The sequence below is a fragment of the Ambystoma mexicanum genome, chromosome 8 (assembly GCF_040938575.1).
Source record: "Ambystoma mexicanum isolate Mex_15411 chromosome 8, UKY_AmexF1_1, whole genome shotgun sequence".
Lineage (NCBI taxonomy): Eukaryota > Metazoa > Chordata > Amphibia > Caudata > Ambystomatidae > Ambystoma > Ambystoma mexicanum.
The window spans coordinates 510,816,812-510,837,690 of NC_090929.1; positions in this window are offsets into that span (position 1 = coordinate 510,816,812).

Consider the following 20,879-nt stretch of genomic DNA (forward strand, 5'->3'; position numbering starts at 1 on the left):
AGAGATATCATCATGAAGTTTCACTCGTACAGCACAAAAGAGAGGGTCTTGAGGTGGGCTAGGGACCTGAACATGTTTGCCTTGCAGGGTCAATCCATAAGGGTGTTCCAGGACAACTCGCCAGTGACATTGCAGAAGTAAATCACATTCAGGAGAATATCTGTGCAGCTGAGGGAAGCAAAGATCGGATACAGATGACCATGGGCGTAATTTTAGGGGGGTAGGGGTGTTTATCCCCCCCCAACTTTCATGGCACACCATTGCGTCCCCATTAATTTGGCTGGGGCGCCTTTCCTTCAGATGTCATGTACCCCCCCCAACATTTTCGGCAAAGTTACTCCACTGCAGATGACTTATCCGTTTGGTCTCTATTTTACGTGGGATGGCAAGGATCACAGGGTGACAATGATGACAGAGGCATCTTCCATACTGGGTCTTCACCGTGTTGACGAGCCAGCGGAGGAGAAAGGCCAAACCTCCTAGTCGACAAGAAAAATGGGCAAGGGGAAGAAGAAGAAGCTATGAGGTTGGCCTACCTTGGGTCCTCAGTCGAGGGTCGTTACCTCGGGTGGGGGTTCATCCTGCCTCTGCGCCGTCCCTCATTTTGAGTTTCAGAACTGTGGAGAGCAGGGGGGCACAGCCTTAATGCAGCTTTGTGTGCGGCTCGGGAGGTGGCCTGGTTCGGACAACTACCCGGGGGTGGGGGGAAGCCGACTTGTGGAACTTCATCCAAACGAACTTGAGGGGAGGACTGGATGGATCGCAGGACTGCGGGGAATGATGGCTCTGGAATGGCGGGTGTTACAGATGTCTATCAAGTTAATTATAGGATTGGCTGGAGGGTGCGTGTTGGAAGTGAGAGCTCACTTGATGTCCCTGATCAGGCATGCGACTCTCACTGCACGCCCTACGTACTGACACCCTTGTGGCACGGTACTGGGTCATTATCTGAGGGGGAGGGGGTATTAGCTGGAGGGTGAGGAAGGGGGGACTTTGGGAGCGGCTAGGTGGTGGACGGTTTGTGGGGACAACTACCGAAAGGGAGCACGAAATGCCAGTGCCTTCAGAGGAGCTCCCTAGCTTCCTGTCACCAAACGCTGCCTCTATCACTGGCATGTGCATAATAATGTTACTGGCTATGCACAGTAGCGACTAGATATTTAGAGGCTAGGCGCTACATCCTGGTTCCTCCACTAGGTGAAAGATGTAAGGTTTAATTAAAAACGTTCTTACATCTTACACCCAATGTAGGCGGGTGCCATTTCAGCATGCACATTCCCCATGCATTGCAGCCCTGACTAGCTTAGGACTCTTTGGCATGGCTTATGCTTTTTCGAGGAGAATGGTGGGCTGGGGGCTCCAAACAGGTCTCACATAGGGGGGCGGGGGGTGCATTTTGTGTTATGCTAATGGGCCAGATTAAATACTAAATCAGATGCTCAACCATTGCTCATACCAAAATCAAAAAGCACTAGCAAACATTTCCACATTATTCTACAATCTGGGCACTTCCCAGACACTTTGGGCCTCATTACAAGGTTAGCAGTAACCTGCTGGTGTGACCATCATAACACTGAATCTCCATAACACCGAATCCGGCACCCGACTTCCCGGTGGCGTGAGAACTCAGGTGCTGGATTTTGTAACTACCCATTCTCATAGAGTCCTGTAGGACTCTATGGGAGTGGGGAGACTGAAGCACTGGCACCGTTGCTAATGGTGCTTCTGTGAAAAGTCTGCCTACCGGGGCCACTCTGCCCGGCAGGTCAGACCTTCCGGGCGCGATGGCCACGGCAGCGAAACTTGTAGTGTTAGGGTCGGAAACAAGGGTGCCGGTAAGCTTACCGGCTCCCTTGTTTCCGGACCGCCAAACTCGTAATGAGGCTCTTGGTCTGAAAGGCTCATCACTCCTATCTATAAATATGTTGATGGCCTGCACCCAAATAACCACAGAGAATCTGTGTAAGCAGTAACCTCAGCAAACTATTCTGCAGCCTCATGAAACCAGAATTTCTGAACTTCCTAATCGATAGTGTCAGATGGGTTCCTACCCAAACATTGAACCACAGACCATAGCTTCCCCTTCCAGTCTCTGTCCTGCAAATATGTAAAAAGCAGAAACAAGGGGAAAATATTTGCTTCCTTTATCGATTTCTCAAAAGCATTTGAATCAATTTGGCACCAAGCACTGGACATTAAATTACTGCAGGCTCGAAAAGACGGGAAGGCTTATGATATAATGAAATCCATCTACAGCTCAAACATCTGAAAGGTGCAGATAAGCAACATGCAAACCTGGTACAGCAATGGGGGAGTGAGGCAATGGTGCAACCGCACTCAATCCTGTTCAAACTCTATAATCGATGACCTCCCTATGCTACTTGAGGAATCCCAGGCCCCCGGTCTGAGACTGAATTGCTCAGAAATAAAATGCCCGTTATATGTAGATAACCTGGCCATACTGGCACCCACCAAAAATGGACTCCAATACAATCTTAAATGTCTCAAAGAGTACTATAAGATCTAGGCCTAGCGGTGAGCCTAACAATGACCAGAAGTATTGTATTCCAGAAGAAAGCAAAGGACAACAGCAACTAATGCATACTATTCCTTAATGGTGCAGAAGTTGAGCACCTTATAGACCACACTTATCTTGGTCTCAGAATAAATGCACCTGGAAGACTTAAACTGCAAATAAAAGCCTTTCAGGAAACAGCCCTGTGTGCATTCTGTGCCATCAATGAGCAACTAGCATACTTCAATCCGCCAGTAAAAGTAATGATAAAGCTTTATGACAGCACTATCACCCAAATCCTACCTTATGGGAGGAAGGTGTGGGGTTTAATAGTAGACAAACACCATGCAGATTGGGACAAATCTCGCACAGAAGTGCAGCACCTACAGCTTTGCAAATGGGTACCCTGTATGCATAGAAACTGTCCAAATCATGGGAGCAAATCACAACAAGCTACATTCCCCCTGGTGCGCAACACCCAACAGCACATTTTTAAATTCTGTTAGCATATCACAAGCACCCACACAAACTCCCTACACTACCAGGCACGGCAAGACCAAACAGCAAAGCCCTGGAAACAATTCATTGAAAAATATATTACAAAATTGTGGCAATTCAGCAGCTGTGGCCCAATGTTTAACAGCATAGCAAACCAAAGACAGGAGGAGAAATTGGCTATAGATTTAGAAGAGGCCTGAAAGAAGCAACACTTAATGTGCTGTAAATCAGAGTTAGGATAGTACAACACGCTAGAAAGGTCACTCGGGGAGGGCAGAGCCATGACCACAAGACCACGCTCGCTCTCCTTTACAAATTGGAATGATTTGGAGTATTTAGCTCACAAGGACTGCTGTGTAAGGACTTTGAGGCCAGTGGACAAATAGTCTGGGAGGTTTATATGGATAGCCTGCGCAGTATTAAGTTCATCAGCGCTTTTCATGTAAGTAGCTAGAAAGGTCACTGAAGCAAATCTTTAAACTTGCAGATGACCTAATTCTGCTAAGAAACACAAAGCACAGGCAAGCACTCACCAAATACAGACTGAGTAACCACAAACTGGAAATAGGGACTAAGCAAAACAGCTCAAAGAAGCTCACACAGAACCAAAACTGTTAGCATGTGTGACTTAGAAAAAGTAGAAAAGGAGATACACTTTCGCCTGCACTGTCCTGCATACAAAGACATCCGGGCACTTATGTCCACAAATTTTGAAAGAATGAATACATCTTTGCAAGTTAAACCGGCCAAGAACAGTTTTACTTCATCCTTGGACAACCCCCAGAATTTGCAGGGAAAACAGCAAAATGTGGCTATGCATGTTACCAAAGAAGACAACTTGCATAAAGCAATATGAACATTTAGAAAAAAGCTGGGAACCAAAAAGATCAATATGGAAAGAATGCACAATTGATGTATCCCATTCAGTTGCTTTGGAAATGTTTGTTTAAATTGCCATGCTAATAAAGTGCATTGCATTGTATTCTATTGAGGCAATTAACATTAAGTAAAACTAGTGGAAAGATGTGTTAGAAATGAGAAAAGAGTGTGAAAAGATGAGGCTAGGAACACTCTTAATGGGTGGTTAGGATTAAAGACAAGGGGGTATAGAATATAAGGAAGTTGGGTTCAAGACCAACATATAGGAAGGTATGAATTCTAGGTAGGCCACGTTTGATCAGGGAGTTTAGAATACAGGGATAGTTCGAACAACAGAAGAGGTTAGGAATAATGTGAAGCTGGATTTAGGATCCACAGCAAGGGAGACTAAAGGTGCGGCATTGGAGTAAATGTTGGAGGTTTGGATTATTAGAGAGATGAGGTTAGGGTCAACAACATGGGAGGAGAGGAATACTAAGGAGCTGGAGTTAATGGTTAAATAAAATGAGGTTTTCGTTTTTAGGATTAAAGTGAAAGCAGGCAAGAAACCTGGGAGGATATTTTTGGATTCAAGACAATTAAGGTTCAGAATACCAGGGGAGTCAGGTTAGCACAGTAAAGTGGCTTATAGAGGTGTGTAGGATGAAAGGTAAAGCAGGTAAGGAATGCTGGGATTTTAGGATGAAAACAAATGAGATTGCAAACCATGTAGAGGAATAAGGAATAGTAAAGTTAGTGATTCTCAGGGATGGTGATGGGGTTCAAGACATAGGGCCTCATTATGAATTTGGGGGTAGTTGTAATTTTTGACAGTAATTCCGTTACCACCATTTTCTTTTCCCGTAACAGATTTACTACCACTTTTGCCATGCTGCCAAATTCTGATTTTGGAGGTGATTTAGTGGGTTTGCCTCCAGCATGTTTCTGGAAGTAAATCCTCCATGACACCTCAACAAAAAATCAGATTTACCACTTTAAGGGAGGGATGGTATCACAAGTATGACACTGACACAAAAGGTACAAATTGTAAAACCTTTATTTAATTTTGGGGTTTGGAAAAATTCCTACTTTGCCCTATAGCGAACATGGGAGTAGTCTCTACCATCAAATAATAAAGAAAACACAGTCCTAGTCAGTCTCTTTCAAATTAAAATGGCCTATACTAACACAACCTAATGCTTACCTTATATCTTATACAAAAAGTGTGCAAAGGGGAATATCTATGCAAAGGAAAATCAGTGTTAGAACATAAAGAATCGAAGTGGTTGAGTTAGCTCTCCTCCCCACGTTGTATAGCAAGGAGTAAAGCGGTCCCCGTAGACAGGCTGACACACTCTGGCTCAGAATCTCAAAACAAAGCAGTTCAAAACGCAGATCAAGGCCTGCCTGGCCTTCCACATTAACATCACTTTTCCAGCGTTCCAAAAGTTCCTCCACAGTTCAACAAAGGGTTCACAGTTCAAACAAAAGCTCACGCAGGTCTACCTCGATTGGGCTCAGACCTCTCAAATTAAAAGTTCACAAAGGTCTCCCTCTGTTGGGCTCAGACCTCTCAAACACAGCACTTGTAGGGGTTCCCTTCCCTAAGCTTTATTCACATTTGTTAGGGTTTCCCTTCCTCCAACTTATCACACTCCTGGTCTCCCTCAATCGGACTCAGACCTTTTCATGTTGTCGAAGGCTTTCGAATGTGCAAGGCTGTTATTATAGACGTCCGCCGGACCACTTCGACTTTCCCTTCAACTCGCACTCTTGTGTTATTTGACCCAGTGTTTCTTGATCTATGTAGTTCAATATCATAAAGACAAGAGTTCAATGTTCACTTTCCACTTCCCCTTTTGCCGGGGTAAATCTTGATCATCGCGCTTTTTAAAGTTCATTCACTTTGTGGCTTTAGAACAAAACATTTCACCTTTCACAGAGGCTTTCGAGTGGGCTATTTCCTTTAGCCGGACCACTCTGCTACTCTGTATCATGGGCTTCACAGTTATCAGTAATTTTTAAGTTTACCACAGGTCTGCCATCCTACTCGTCTCATCCACATGCGTGCAGCCTTCAACTGCAAGATATATTGCGCCACTTCAATCTTTCCTTAACACACACCGGTCTTTCATCTTGCTTGCCAACTGACCGGCTGTGTGCATTCCTTTCTTGTTTAAACTGTTTTAATTCACAAGTCAAGGTTAATACCACAGACTTGTCCTCGCCTGCCCAACTTTGTTGTTCAACTGGGAGGGTTGTTGGCACCTTTGAAATACAATGCAGTCTTCTTGTCTGGGATTTGGCCTTCTCCACATATCTCTTATGGTTCTATGGAGGCAGCAACCTCCTACAGGGAAATCATGGGTTCCTTTACTCATCGCTCAATCCTTTGTTCTGCTCCAGTAGGTTTGCCTTTGCCCCAGAAGTTCTGCTGCTTCTTGTGTTCCACCTTGCTCAGAGTGTGTCTCTATGTTTTCGCCTTTTATATGTGTGGGGAGAGCCAATTGGTATCAGATGTATGTGATTAAACTCAAGTGCCTGACTTTGCCTGTCCCATTTAGCGGGACATGTCCACTGAGGTATGTAAGGGTTAGTCTTGTTACTCTCAGTCTCCCTCTTCCTATGCTCTGTGTTTGTGTAGAAAGGGGGGAGAGGGGGAGTTGCGACATCAGAGAATCCTATGAAATAGGAGGGGCATGGGTACGGGAAAGGGTGGAATACCGCGTCTCACCATCGGTCTCCTCACCCCCACTCCCTGAAGACCCCTCACCCAGGTGATCATCCCGCACTGGTCCACCCCCAGAGTCTGGATCCAAAGGCGATGGCTGTGTCTCAGGTGAGAGAGAGAGATCCCGGGGACAAGTAAGTGAGACACCCTTAGGTTTCTCACACCACTCACAGTAAATCTGATGAAATCCCCATGGAGTCCTACGGTCTTCAAAAATGGGGATTAACAACACTTTACGGCCACTCACAGTTCTTCTGTAACTCCGCCGGACCAAGTGTCAGTAACGGTAACCTACTTTGGCAGTAATTCCGGCAGAATTACTGCAAAATTCGTAATGAGGCCCAAATGATAGAGTAATATTGATTCTTCAGTACTGTGGATAGCTATAAGGAAAGAGGGGAAGGAATGTTGGATAGTTTGAAATATATGAGGCCTCAAAGGCACAGACGTTTAATGATGAACACAAATTTGGAATGAAGCCTCCCAGGAGAATTAGAACTGTTGAGGGGTAGATCTTATGCCACAACGATGAAGCTCGGACACTAGATTCTCTGAAATAAGTAGGAAATAGATCATTATTGCAGGCTTGGGAAATGCAACCCCAAATATCCACAAACAAATTCCTAGATTAAAACAATCTCATGGCATTGGTGAGGCTTGAATGTTCCTGGTTGCCAGGCTCTGGAGCACTTTACCAGGTAATGTCCATGGTATTAATTAACTTCTGATGTTCAGAAAGAAATTCAAACATTTATTTTATGACGGCAGAAATGATAGCGCCTTTTTCTATTTTTATTTGATTATACCCTCTTGTAATTTTGAGGTTGAGAGCTTAGATGCATTTAAGCCGTAGTGCCTTGCAACACCAACAATAGAATGTGATGCAGTACATTACTTCGGAGGATAACTCGCAGTAGATCAGCAACCACAATCCTCAAAGAAGTCTTGTCCATGCATGTATGACTTCATAAGTAAACAGGATAGTAGCCTTCAGCCTCAGAAGGACGTGATTACTGTTCCCAAACACCGATTTACCAGAGGAAAAATCTGTACACTCATTGCATGAGAGAGTCAACCAAAGAAGAATTCTGGAGAGCGACTTCAAGGCCATGTGGTTGTGCTAGAAATGGAAATAACTTACTCTAGGATTCCACATGGAGTGGGGTGTGGCTTTAGTGGTGGGGGAGAGATACGGAGTGATGGCAAGAAAGAGATAGGGCAGTAAAAAGGTAAAATGATACAGAATCAAAATAAATAACACTCTGTTTTACAGTCACGTCTTGAACTATGCACAAAACACATAATAAACCAAACCGACAATATATATTAATTGTTACACTAACATGTTGAAAAAAAAGAGTATGATTGTAATTTTATTTTTCCCCCATCCTAAATGGAAGCCTACAATTACCAGCATGCACACCAATGTAATTGTACCGATGTTCAAAAGGCTTTTCATGCTAAAATTAAATTAGCCCATTCAAAAATTGCTAACAGCCAGAGCACCGGTGCCTTACCTAATATTTCAGAACTCCTGAGGAACCCACCACAACTGGTTTTTAAATCTGAATCCATTTCGGTAGTTGAGACGGAAAATGTGCTAAAAAAAGATGCACCCCCACAATGTGTCATGGGGATATAATTTCTTCTAAAATTATTTTAAATAATTGTAAAATTTTTTGGCCCATCCTTTCACATTTTCCTAATGCGACTTTTAACCATATCATTGTCCCAGATATCAATAAGAATTTCGTAGTTACCCCTTGGGAAAAAAAGCCTGGTCAAGATCCAAAGGTATTTAGCAATCTGAGACCCATTTCAAATGTTCCCTTTTATTCACAATTATAGACAAGATTGCCACAATACAATTTAAAAACAATTTGCTCGAGCAAATATTCTGCATCCCAAGCAATCAGGCTTTCAATCCAACTATGGGACTGAAAGTGCCCTGCTCGATTTACAGACTCAAATGTTGGCTATCGTAGACAAAAGTAAGACAGGATTACTGATGTGCCTCGACTTATCAGCAGCCTTCGATCTTCTTGATCATAAAAAGCTCCTGAACACTCTTATTGAGAATTAGGCTTCTCCAGAGAAGCCACTGATTGGATTATCTCTTTTTAGCTAACTGTAAGTCAAGAATCTCTTGGGGCAACGAAATGTCAGAACCGACATTCAACACATGTTGAGTGCCCCAAGGTGCGTGCCTTTCAGCAGCACTTTCTAAATGTTTACATTCGTCCCATGTGTGATCTTTTGGGGAATCTGGGAACATAGGTCACAAATTATGCTGAGGATACGCAGCTTCCTATTGAACTGAGTGGCAACCAGATCGGTGACGTGAAGAGGATTTCGAGCATATATAAATCCATACAGACATAGATGCCGGCAAATTGGTTAAGCCTCAAAAGCTGAACGACAGAGCTTCTAATATCTGGCTCTCTGCAAATGAGGGCTAAATTAGAGCCACAGTATGCAAGTCTCCTTAGAGAAGATCATGATGTTAGGGTATTGGACAAAATGAAAACCCTTCGAGTTACCTTTGAGTCTTCACTTGGTGCAGAGGCACACATGGATAATACTGTCAGCACAATATCACTTGAGGCTTCCCCGCCTGGCTAAACCTTGCTTCGCCCAAAAATGGTGAAATACCGGCGAGGGCGACAATCATGCCAAGAAAAGACTATTGTAATGCCCTCCTGAGTGGTGCAAGTAAAACCTGTATTAGCAAACTTCACATTATGCAGACTGATGCAGGCCGCATCATTAGGAATGTGCCCAAGAAAGAAGAGAACTTCATTGGCTCCCAGTAGAAGCTCGCATCTGCTTTAAAGTGAACACTCTGACCCACAAATGTCTCTATGGGGATTGGTCAAACATACCAGGGCAATAAGCACACGGCTATGTAACTATGTATCTGTAAAAAAGTAGGGAACTTTTTGAGAAAATCACTCTTTAACCTCCGCGACTTTAGATCTGTGTAACAATTCCAATGGTGTTGCAATGGTGTGTGCAGGAAACGGAGACTCCGAATTCCCCTACTCCGATTGTAAGATAAGGAAGGCTGCACACATCTATTTACTGCGCCACACTTTGATTTGAATGAGTAACACTGCTTATGTTGAAAAACGATTTATTGAAAGCCCTTCTTCGATAACACGTGTTTCGGCACATTCCCTGTGCCTTCCTCAGATCGGGGCAATGTTTGTTACAATTAATATTTAGAAAACATATTCTGACGTTGCAAATATGCAGGGAGACCCGGGTAGGCCATGCAATTCAATTCAAAAGACAGAGATTGTGCAACATTTACGCATAATAGTTTGAAAAATAAATGGAGAAAGAAAATAGATATACAGTTAAATATGAAGAAAACAGGTAACAAAAGTTCATTTTGAACACGTATAGTCATGTCCCATATCAATGCATAAAATCCATATATCGTTGACAAACATGATGAAATGTAGCATACCAATCGGCCATCAATGAATATTTCCATGGAAGGGGAGTGGAGGTAGGGCCCGAGAATGGATTGATAAGAAAAATTAGACAAAAAATGAGAAAAGATGGAAAAATGAATAAATCAATCAACATAGTAACATACGTTACATCGTTGTGTGATTAAAAGATCGCTCACCTGTCCACTGAATTTGTCGGCTATATATTAACGTAGTTGGCAGAAAAAGTCCCGTCAGACTTTGTGCATATTTCTATGGGGATAGAAGTAGAAAGGATGGGTCACTTCACTTTTTACCTCGCTTGCACGAATCCCACTATCCTAGGTTCACCTTCCCACCATTCGGTTATAAATTAAGATCTCTGACCTATAAGTGCAATCACGGTTTTTACGCGCGTATCCGTTTAAGGATCTAACCTAAAAATGACTGGATTATGGTTAATCTTGTTGATTTGTGTTGCAGTGTGATAACATACTGTAGATCCATATAAGCGCAAGTTGATGTAGTATACTCTGTGTAAAGGCATAATGGCGTTTTGATGGCGCTCCGGATAGCGATACCGAACAAAATGAAAATCTAATACTATACGTTATACATGTTATTTCGCTGGCGGGTAGGCTGTGAAGCCTCTTAGGACTCACCTGAATATTTTCAAGTATTCTGCATCACGCGTCGGCTTACTCTGGTGGAAGCCAACATGAACAAGCTGGTGTATACATAATGTTACCATGGTGAGAGTTAGTAGTCCTGTCTCTACTTCCGTGATAAAAAACCGTCGGCCATGTTTAAAGGTCAAACACTTATGTTATTGCTAATCCATGTGTAAGTATAGCTAAGCTATATTCCTTGTGGAGAGACCCATTTTTATATTAAGTATTGAAATACATTAACTCTTTTCTTACCTACTTCACGAACCACGCAAAATGCGCCTCCGGAGGAGTATTTTCTCCCCTCGGTGCATTCTGGGAAAGATAGTCCCTGTGTACTCATTATTGACTCAGGGGGAACGGAGCGTTGTCCTATCAAATATAGGATTACGTTGTCTCATTCGTTGTCTATTTAGAGCTGTGCACGGCATACGCCCCCCTAGTGGAGTGTTGGCTCCTCCCGGTGTATCTTGGGAAAATTAGTCCCTATGGGCCATAGTTGTTATCTCAGGAGCAGTGCAGATTGGATTCAATATTTCTTCTGTAAATGCCACCACTGTCCAATACCGATATACTGTCCTATTGAAAGAGAAAATCCACATTCATGCATTTAGAAAACTTATGTGCAGAAGATAATAAATTCCTTTCTAGGAACCCCATTCATGCATATTTAAACTCATGTACAAAAGATAATAAGTTCATTCAAATGCACACGGCGTCACTGTTGTTTGCCCTATATTAGGGTACATCATAAAACTGGTGCCTTTGTCTAATTCATAAAAAATATGACATTTCATTGTCTGTGTTGAGGCCTTTTTCTACACATCTGAAAAAATTAAGTTTCGCCTCTTCCTGTCGTAATACCAATTCCTGATTGCCTCCTCTGCGTCCCAGAGTCACCTTTTTCAGACCAATGAATTTAATATATTGCTTATTGTCCATTTGATGGTTCCGTTGCCAATGATCAGCTAGAGGCAAATTCTTGTCCTGACTTCCAATTACTGCAAAGTGTTCTCTAATCCTAAAAGAAGTTCCCGGATCGTACTACCAATATAGATTTTCTTACAAGTGCAGATAATAGCATATACGACAAATTTGGATTTGCAATTGATCTGTTCTCGAATTCTAATTTGAGGTCCATTCTCAATTTTGAACACATCTGTCATTGATATAGCATATTTGCACATTGTGCAGGTACCACATTTTCTAAAACCTGGTTCGAGTTCTTTTAACCAGGTTCCAGTTGTCTCTTTTCTTTCTTCTGGTAATAGTGATGGGCAGAGGCTCCGAGTTTTAGCTCTTCTAAAAATCACTGACGGATGATCATGAATGAGAGCCCCTATATGTGGATCCAACTTAAGTAGATGCCAATGTTTTTTCAGGGATTTCTTGATTGCATGTTTATCAGCACAGTATGTAGTAATAAATTGTACCTTATCTTGTGAGTTGGGTTTTTTCTTCTGTATTAAAGTCTGTGCTCTCAATGTTTCTTGTGCTTTTTTATGTGCAGTTGCTATGCTCTTTCTGGAGTAACCCCTGACCTGCCCGAGAGTTAAGCGTGCGAGCGGGGGTGGCCTCTCCTTTCCGGTTTAGGCAATAACAGCCTGGAACAAATTACCAGCTGAACTACACAAGGAAGAGAATATACTCCGCTTTCGTAAACTCCTTAAAGCTTTTGTATTAGTTAAAATGGGAAAATAAAAATGTCTCGTTCTAGCCTCCTATGATCGTCTATGTGTTTGTGTGCGCCCCGATGCATGTGGCGCGCAATAAATAAATGTGAGTCTAACAAAATCTAATCTGGGTTTTAAACTGTACTATCAAGACTGAAAACACCAAACAAAGACAATGCATGATAGATCGCCTGATGGGTGTCATTATTTCTCACAACATGCTGCTTTACGCATTTTCTTGCAGGGCAGTATACGGGATGGCACGAGTGAGGGTGAACCGTGGAATATATCCACTAAAGGAAATGTTGATGGGTGGATCGGGTTTTCATTAAGTGTCCTGACCTAATTAGACATCTTCTTGGACTTCCATGGCCCACTCTGAAAATGCCACCACAGTGTGGAGAAGTGGCAGCTGGAGAGTTTGTAAAGTGGGGGATGTAAAGTTTCCAATTAATTAGCCTGAGTCAGCAGGCCTGAACTAATGCAGTGAGGTTTTCGCGGTTCTTCGCCTTTAAAAATGTGTTTTAAATAATGTGTTGGAATCGTGCATTTTGCAGCTCACATTTTGGAAAAATTGGATCACAATCCATAGAATTTACCCTTAGCATTACACGACAACACATGAAACACGTCACTAGATGCAGGTCACCGGACAGTACACAGGAGTATTTTGAAGTCTGCCCCCTTTTCATGCTGGTTGTGTACAAAGAAACTAACGAGACTGGTTTCAAAACTCCCCAAAATTCCAACACTGCCCCAAGTTCTGCATCATAAACACTCAGAGACCACAAACTCTGAGCCATGGATCCGAAACACCTACACACACACATGCATACACATGTGTGCAAAAAGATTTTCTTTTTTCAGCCCCATCCCTCAGCTCTGCTCCAATCCATGCAAAAACCTGCTTCTGGAAATCCCACAGATGGACTGTGCATGCTGGGGCTTCAACCCAGACACCAGTGGCCCTCTATAAACTGGAGCAAGCACCTAAGCCCCAAGGACATGGGCCCCTCCAGGCACACGTGCGGGACACATCTTCCCACATAGTGTCCCTCAGAGGCACTGCACACAAAGTAGCATGTCATGCAGAGTGCAGGTTAACGAAGGGAAATGCTCTGCATGACACTGTGACAACCTGTGCACAATAACTGAGGTGCCGCCTAATTCCTACTGTGCATAGAATGCAACAGTATACATGCAATTTGGAGAAAGGAGCAAACATTTGTGCATCAAATGTTTCACTGCAATATAAACGACCTATGTTAATATTAGCCTACTAAACGGTACTCCTTTTATCGACTGCACAATGATGAAAGGCAAACACGTCCCTCTCAGAATTCTAACAAATGGTATGTTATATTATGTTAAAGGTTCTTATACCGCGCACTGTTGCCATCTGCGTGGTTGCTTGGCGGTCTGGTGGATCTGTAAAGAAAGGGGGGAGCGAGGAGGAGAGTTGGTAGAACTGAGCGGGAGAACAGAGCAAGAGAGCTATGATGTTGGTAGCTTCAGTTTAGTTGACACCATTCACTGAGAGTAGGTGTGTTTTTTCGGTTGGTAGCCGCCATGTGCTGTTGGGTGAGGCTATGCATGGTTTGCTTTGTTGTTGTGGTGTAGTGAAGTGCGTGCGGTTTGTTGTGCTGTGGAGGTAGGTTGTGTTTAGTTCAGTGTTTGAGAGGTGTATGCAGAAGGGTGAGTTTTTTAGTAGGGTTGGTTAGTGGCAGTACCCTTTGCTACCCCACTGTTCTTACTGTGGTCCATATCCCTTCCCCTGTTGTACATTCTGGTCTGCTGCAATTACCACCCCTATGGTGAGTGCAGAAATTTGAGTTTTTAATAGGGTTATTTAGTGGCAGTACCTTTTCTATTCCCCAGTGTTCAGACTGCTTCCCATATCCCTTTCCCTTTGGTATATTTTGGTGTGCAGCAATTACTGCTCTCACAGATTCCTCCATGTGGGATGTATTCCCCGTGCCCAGTGGTCAATCTGCTCAGAGATCGGGAAACCTCTTTCTCCCTTGTTTCCATCTAAGGCCTTATATCAGTGGTACAATTAGGTCAGACCCATCTCCCTGCCCGGTTTCCCATTTGACTCTCTATAGGGAAGGGTACATGCACCCTAGGTCTCCAAAATCATCATTCAGACGACTCTTCTTCCCTGCACTCTACTCCGGCCTACTCCCCACTCCTTCTCAGTTGTGTGTTCATTTCATGGTGCGTGGGTGTTGTTCAATCCTTTTCACCACGATCAGAGTTGAAGAGCCAGGTTTTTAGAAGTTTTCTGAATTTTAGATGGTCCTTCATAGTTCTATTTCTCTGGGGAAGGAGTTCCAAGGTTTTACAGATAAGCAGGAGAAAACCGATCCACCAAGCTTTTTCCTCGTGTATGGTTTAGGTTCTAAGAGGATGCCATTGCTGGATCCAAGTTTTCTAGTCGACTGGTAGATGGTGATTTTCTTTTGTATGAATTCTGCTCCTAGGCAGTGGATTGCTCTGTGTGTTCTGCACATTGTTTTGAAGGTGATGAGTGTTTTGACTGCTGCCAATGCAGCATCCTTAGTGCTGGAGTGATGTGCTACATATATGTACCGGTTCCAGAAAGATCTCTGTAATTGTATGTATGTGATCACCTGGCATCATGAGATGAATCCACTTAATTGGCAGATGTAAATGCTTTTGCTTCTGCCGCACACTGCTGGTTACTGGGCCTGGTTTTCCCTGATCAGGCAAAACATGTGGCCACGGATATCGGATCCAGGAAACACATTTGTACTTTTCAATTGTTTTAGTGTTTTTAATCTGCTTTAAACATTCCCGAAGTCGGACTTCGAACCCACGGGGTTAGGACCAAGACACTGAGACACTTGCCCACAAGACTATGTGAACAATTGGTCAGGACCCGGTAAAATCCCTTGTTAGGATTGTACTCTGCACAAAAAATATTAAGATTTGTAGGTTTAAAAGGTGTGCTCCTTTTATATTTTGCTTGCAACATTATAGAAAACGCTCCTTTCTTCAGTTATTTTCCAGGCATTCATGATTCATGTTCAAAAGGCCAATATTTATTTATAGGGAGCGGCTGAGCTCAATTCCCCCCCCACCCCCCACACTCCTAATTCTTGATGGAATCCCACAGTAAATAATTTCCAGCACTGCTGCCTCAATACAGTAACCTACTGCAAACTACCTTCATAACATGATAATTCTAAAGAATACCAAACATAAGTAGTAACACGGACAAACCTCTGCCAACTTTCCTCATCTAACATCACTGCTTCATTCACACTCCATAATAATATGAGGAAACAAAGCTCGAAAATAACTTACTGCGAATCCTGCCATTTTGAACACATATAATTTTGCATTCTTGTGCACAGTATACATGCTGGACTACAATTACCAGAATGCATTGGGCTATGATCCTAAAAGCCAAGAATGTTTCATTATTTCACACCCGACAATGGGAAACTCGATATCTCCTTAAACTGCTCATTAGGTCTTGCTAAGTTCAAAACTTAGATGGCCCCATCTGCTTGTGCTTTCCATTTGACAAAGGTATGCATTTTCTTGCCATGCATAACGTAGATAACATTTGTGCATAAAACAATCAGACACAATTCAACCCACATCGCTTTGGAATCATAACAATGGTAAAAGTTGCTATACAAATAACATAACATAAGACTTAAGGACAGCAGAGTCTTTAGAGGAGAGAATGCCACCCCTACATTGGTTGCCATGCCTACTGTTTCCATTAATTAAACTGCTACTTGTTAGAGATGCATTGCAGGAAACCATTACAAGTGTTAAGAAAAAAGGGTTTACTCCCCCATTGGGCCCGGGGAGGGGCCAGGACACTTTACACCACGTGCAGGGCCCACCTGATCGATCTTGCAGAGGCAGTTACTGGGAAGAATGTCAGAGACGGTTTAAAAATGTTCTCATTGGGGGTCATTCCGAGTCAGGCGGTAGGGGATACCGGGCACCGGTAAGGAGACCGGTGCCGGTAATCCCCTACAGCCCGATTCCGAGGTCCCCTAATCGGACCCGTAAGGTACGTTTGGTCGGACCAAATGTACCTTACGGGTCCCGTTAGGGGACCAGGGCGCAAATAACAGGCTTGCCATTAGCGAGCCCGTTATTTGCACCCTCCCCATTCCAATTGAGCCCTATGGGGGCTCAAATGGGAATGGTTTGGTCAATGGGGATTTACCGGTCCCTCCAGGGTCGGAATGCACCGGTAAGTCCCCATTGAACCAAACCAGAGTTGGTATGGGAGGCAGCCATGGAGCTAATTGCGCCATGGCTACCACCACACTCGGAATGACCCCCATTGTCTCCACTTAGAAGCCTGTGCAGGGGAAAGCTGTTCCCCTAACCCCACCAACCCAGCCGCTACTCCACAGCTCCCCTCCTTTCTGTCACACATCCACACCTCTTAAGGCACAATAGCTGCTCCCAATCACAACATAGCTGCTGTGTCTGCAGCCATCTCATCTTAACTGTACTTTAATGTGCTTCAATGCAAAACATAGACAAACCAGAGAAGAAGTTCATCTGTGGGTGGCGTGTTCGGTGGTTTCAGCATGGGCTTTTCGCCGGATTTGGGATTCGAGGGGACGGACAAGTTTTGAGGCTTTACAAATCCAGGGAAAAATATATATTCCAGTATTGCCCATGGTACAAAGTCTGGCCTTTATAATCCTCAGACAAAGAAAGAGGGCCTCATTACGAGGTTGGAGGCAGCCATGGTGCTATTAGCACCATGGCTGCCTCCAAAACCCTACCGACTCCGCCCTGGTGAATGGAGCAATTACCGGTCCATTTCAAGGTTGGCGGGACCGGTAATTCCCCATTCACCAGGGCCATTCCCCATTCCCATTTGAGCCCCCATAGGGCTCAATGAGAATGGGGAAGGCGCTAATAACGGTACCGCAAATTGCGGTACCGTTATTAGCTCCAGAGTCCCTTTGCGGGTCCTGTCCTTAACGCCTGGAAAGACCAGGCGTTAAGGGAGGACCCACAAAGGGAACTCGTAGTAGGGCGGTAAGGGATTACCGGCACCGGTGCCCTTACCGGTGCCGGTAATCCCTTACCGCCCACATCGTAATGAGGCCCAGAGTCTCTGAGCATTCTTAGGTCAATGTCCATTAACAGGACATGAAGCAGATTACAGGCTAGCTCCCTCTGTCTGTCAGGATGAGCATTCATTGAAAGAGGGCAGAATGTGCAGCGCCGGCAGACTGCAGGGGTAATAAGTGTGCCGAGCATGGGATGAGGTCGGGTGGGGATTAGGATGGGTAGAGAGTGGGGTACGGGTGTGAAGGTTGCGGGAGGGAGAGGGTGCAGCGGCAGAGTGAGCGGGCCCAGTGGGAGAACAGGATTTGCGGGGTAGCCCCCTGAATATGAAGAGGGAGTTGGGTAGGGGAAGGTGGGTGGTGAGATATGGGTGGCCTGTGGGGATATCCCCGGTATGGGAGAAGGAGCAGGAGAGCGTGGAACATCTTTGTGTTTTCCGCAAAGTGGCGAAGCTGGACCCGGCAAACTGAGTTTTGGCAAAAGTGGCCTGCAAGGACACTACCTGATCATAGACTTGCCTCTCTGTTTAACGTGATCTTCCACAGGAGCGCACAGTGCAGTGTCTTCTCACGCTCGTCTGCAGGACTCCAGCTCGACATCTCTCAGAAGGAGGCATGGACCAACAAGAAGTGAAACATATCATTCCGATAGCCTACCATGTCAGCCAAAGAAAGACATGAATGCCAGGCAGGTCAGGGTGGGATCAAGAGGTAGTTCAGAAATATTAGAGGTAGGGCTAGGGTCAAAGATTGGAATATATGGACCCTTCAGCCTCTTTGAAGAACCATTGGCTCAACTTTAGGTAGCACAGGCCATGTCTAAAGTTTAACTCCACCACAGGGGCCAATGGATGGAAACATCAAACAATCACAGTGCAAAGCAATAAAGCGTTCAAGGCTCCAGGCAAAAGACTTAAAACAATACTGAGGAGGCATTACTAGCACCCCAAACCAATATCAGATACACAAATTCAAGCAATTCAATTACAAATGTCAGGAACGAGGAGGTCTTCTAAATCCTTTGTCCTTCTTGGTCCGCAGGATTGGGCGACCCTTCTCTGGAGCCACTTTGCCGCCACTGTATCGAACACAAGGTAGATAAGTGATGCGACTGAGGGACAAAGCATCAAGTGAAAGAAAAGTCCAGTCCAAAGAGATCGGCCTGTTGATCAGGGTCAGGGCCACTTGACATTTTTCGGTGTGCCGAGAGGACTACTGAAAAGGGTGTTATGCTTGATCACTCAATGCTTGTGCCCGCAAACATCAGCTTAAAGCTTTCATTAGGTACTCTCATTTACTTACATCACACAATCCCAGGTGCCACCATATATGTCAGGGACACCGTAATAGGCCCAACCAACATATATAGGGCCAGCAATACCTTTGTTTGCCCAGGTACAGCCTTGCGTTCTACATTCATCATATGGCTGCAACACCCTCACATGGCACAGATCAATGCAATAACAATGTTTTTTCCTAGTGGTCGCTACTGCAGTTTTTAGACTTCACAACACTATAAATAACAAAGGTTAGTAATAACGAACTCAGTCTTTATCATTTTAGCAATTCTTCAAGGAATCTCTCTTCCTCAACACATAGGCCATCCTGTTGCCCCTCGCGCCACTTGACTCGCTAGACGCCGTCCGCCCATCTCATCCCCGCCACCAGTACACCTGCACCCCTCCGTATCTTACTTCTCGCTGTATATCTGTTCGGTTGTCACCTATGAAAAGTGCTCCCTTATGCATCTGTCATGTTGTATACCTCTGTAAATCGCTCCCATTGCTTCTTGAAGCTAGGTCTGCACTCAATAAGTACCAAATTAATAATAATTTAAAAACCGAGGAGGTAAGGCAGAGGCAATCTGCTATGATTTAAACATATATGCGCAAGTTGTACTGAGCTGTCTGCATAGTTGCAGAGATATCTGGAGGCCTACTTCTGTGCGAACATGATCCCATTTCATTGTGAGCAGAGCATGCTGTATGTTTAGCCACACAACAGTAATCTGCATGTGAAGCAGCCTAACATACTTCCTGAGTATTAAAGCTCACAAAATCCAGTTATTTTGACAAACTACTGTCCACTTTTCTATCCTCGCCTCCTTAGTGAGAGGTGGTACGGATGAAACAGATCACAGCAAAGCTTGCAACTCCTATTCTTCAGCCTTAGCTATTTTTTACCATGCCATTTTGTGTTCTTGTACAGTACTTAAAGATTGTTTGTGTTATAAATGCATGCCTATGTGCCTACGGGTTAAGTGTGCTTTATAAATGTAAAAAAATAGAATAAATGCCTGCAAGTAGCAGAATGCAATGTGAGGGGGGCCTAAAACCCAGGGCTGACAGGTTTTTTTTTAACTCCGATAGAGATTGCCATAAACTGTCCCCTGGAGTGTTTAACTTTTAAGATATAAAAACACAGCTCTGAGGAGTATGTGTGATATAGTCACCTGATATTAGTCATTGTTGTAAACAGGCTTACAGCTTACTTTGTAAGAGGCACAGTTGGAAAATTCATCTGGGAGCTTTAAAATGCACATGTGCCATTGCACTGATAATTTCCAAAAAATTAACACTCAACAGAAGCTGAAAGTGATCAGAGGTTATGGCAGTGGTCTGAAACCTTTGGCTCACCAAATGTTTTGGAATTAAACTCCCATCATCTATAGCCAGGATATTCAATGGTGAGGTATGATGGAGTCATTGTCCAAAACATCTGTAGAACCACAGGTTGCAAACGCCAGAATTAGGGTCTCTGCCACACTTCATTCTTCAATAAAGGAGGTGACTGATGCGGCCCTATAATACAAAAACAATGCTTAAAATAAGAAGCCGCATGAAAAGAACAGTAATTGTTGCAAGTGAGGGGCGGAGCTTTGACAGCAACACCCTTTATGCCCACACTCAGAAGTCCATTCTGTCAATCTCCAGACAGTACCATTGCACGCAAAACAGAGGGGAAGAACAGTAGTAACACGACGTCCAATTTGCCTGCATCCCTTTTGTACTGCCACATTGTTGCCTGACAGGAAGTGTATATCAGCCTTGCCTGCATGGGCTCTTTCCTTGACGGTCCCCTAGAGGATAGGAAGTGACGTACAGTCACAGTAGACATCTTGCAACAATAAACAACCCCTCAAAGAGGCCTGCTCAAAGCCTCTACTTACCCACGCCCTGATGCAGGGACTAAATGGCCGATGAACCGAGCCCCATCTCCAAAACGGAAATGCACAACCCCACCAAATATGGCTGCCATGCCCTCCCCTACACAGTAGGAATCAAGATGATAAAGAAACAAAACCCAAGAGGAACACACATCAAAGACGTAAACACCAATCCATATGTGAAAAAGTTAAAGAACTTCCACAATTGTTTCATTGAAATATTGATATGCTAGAAATAAGGAAACTAATGAA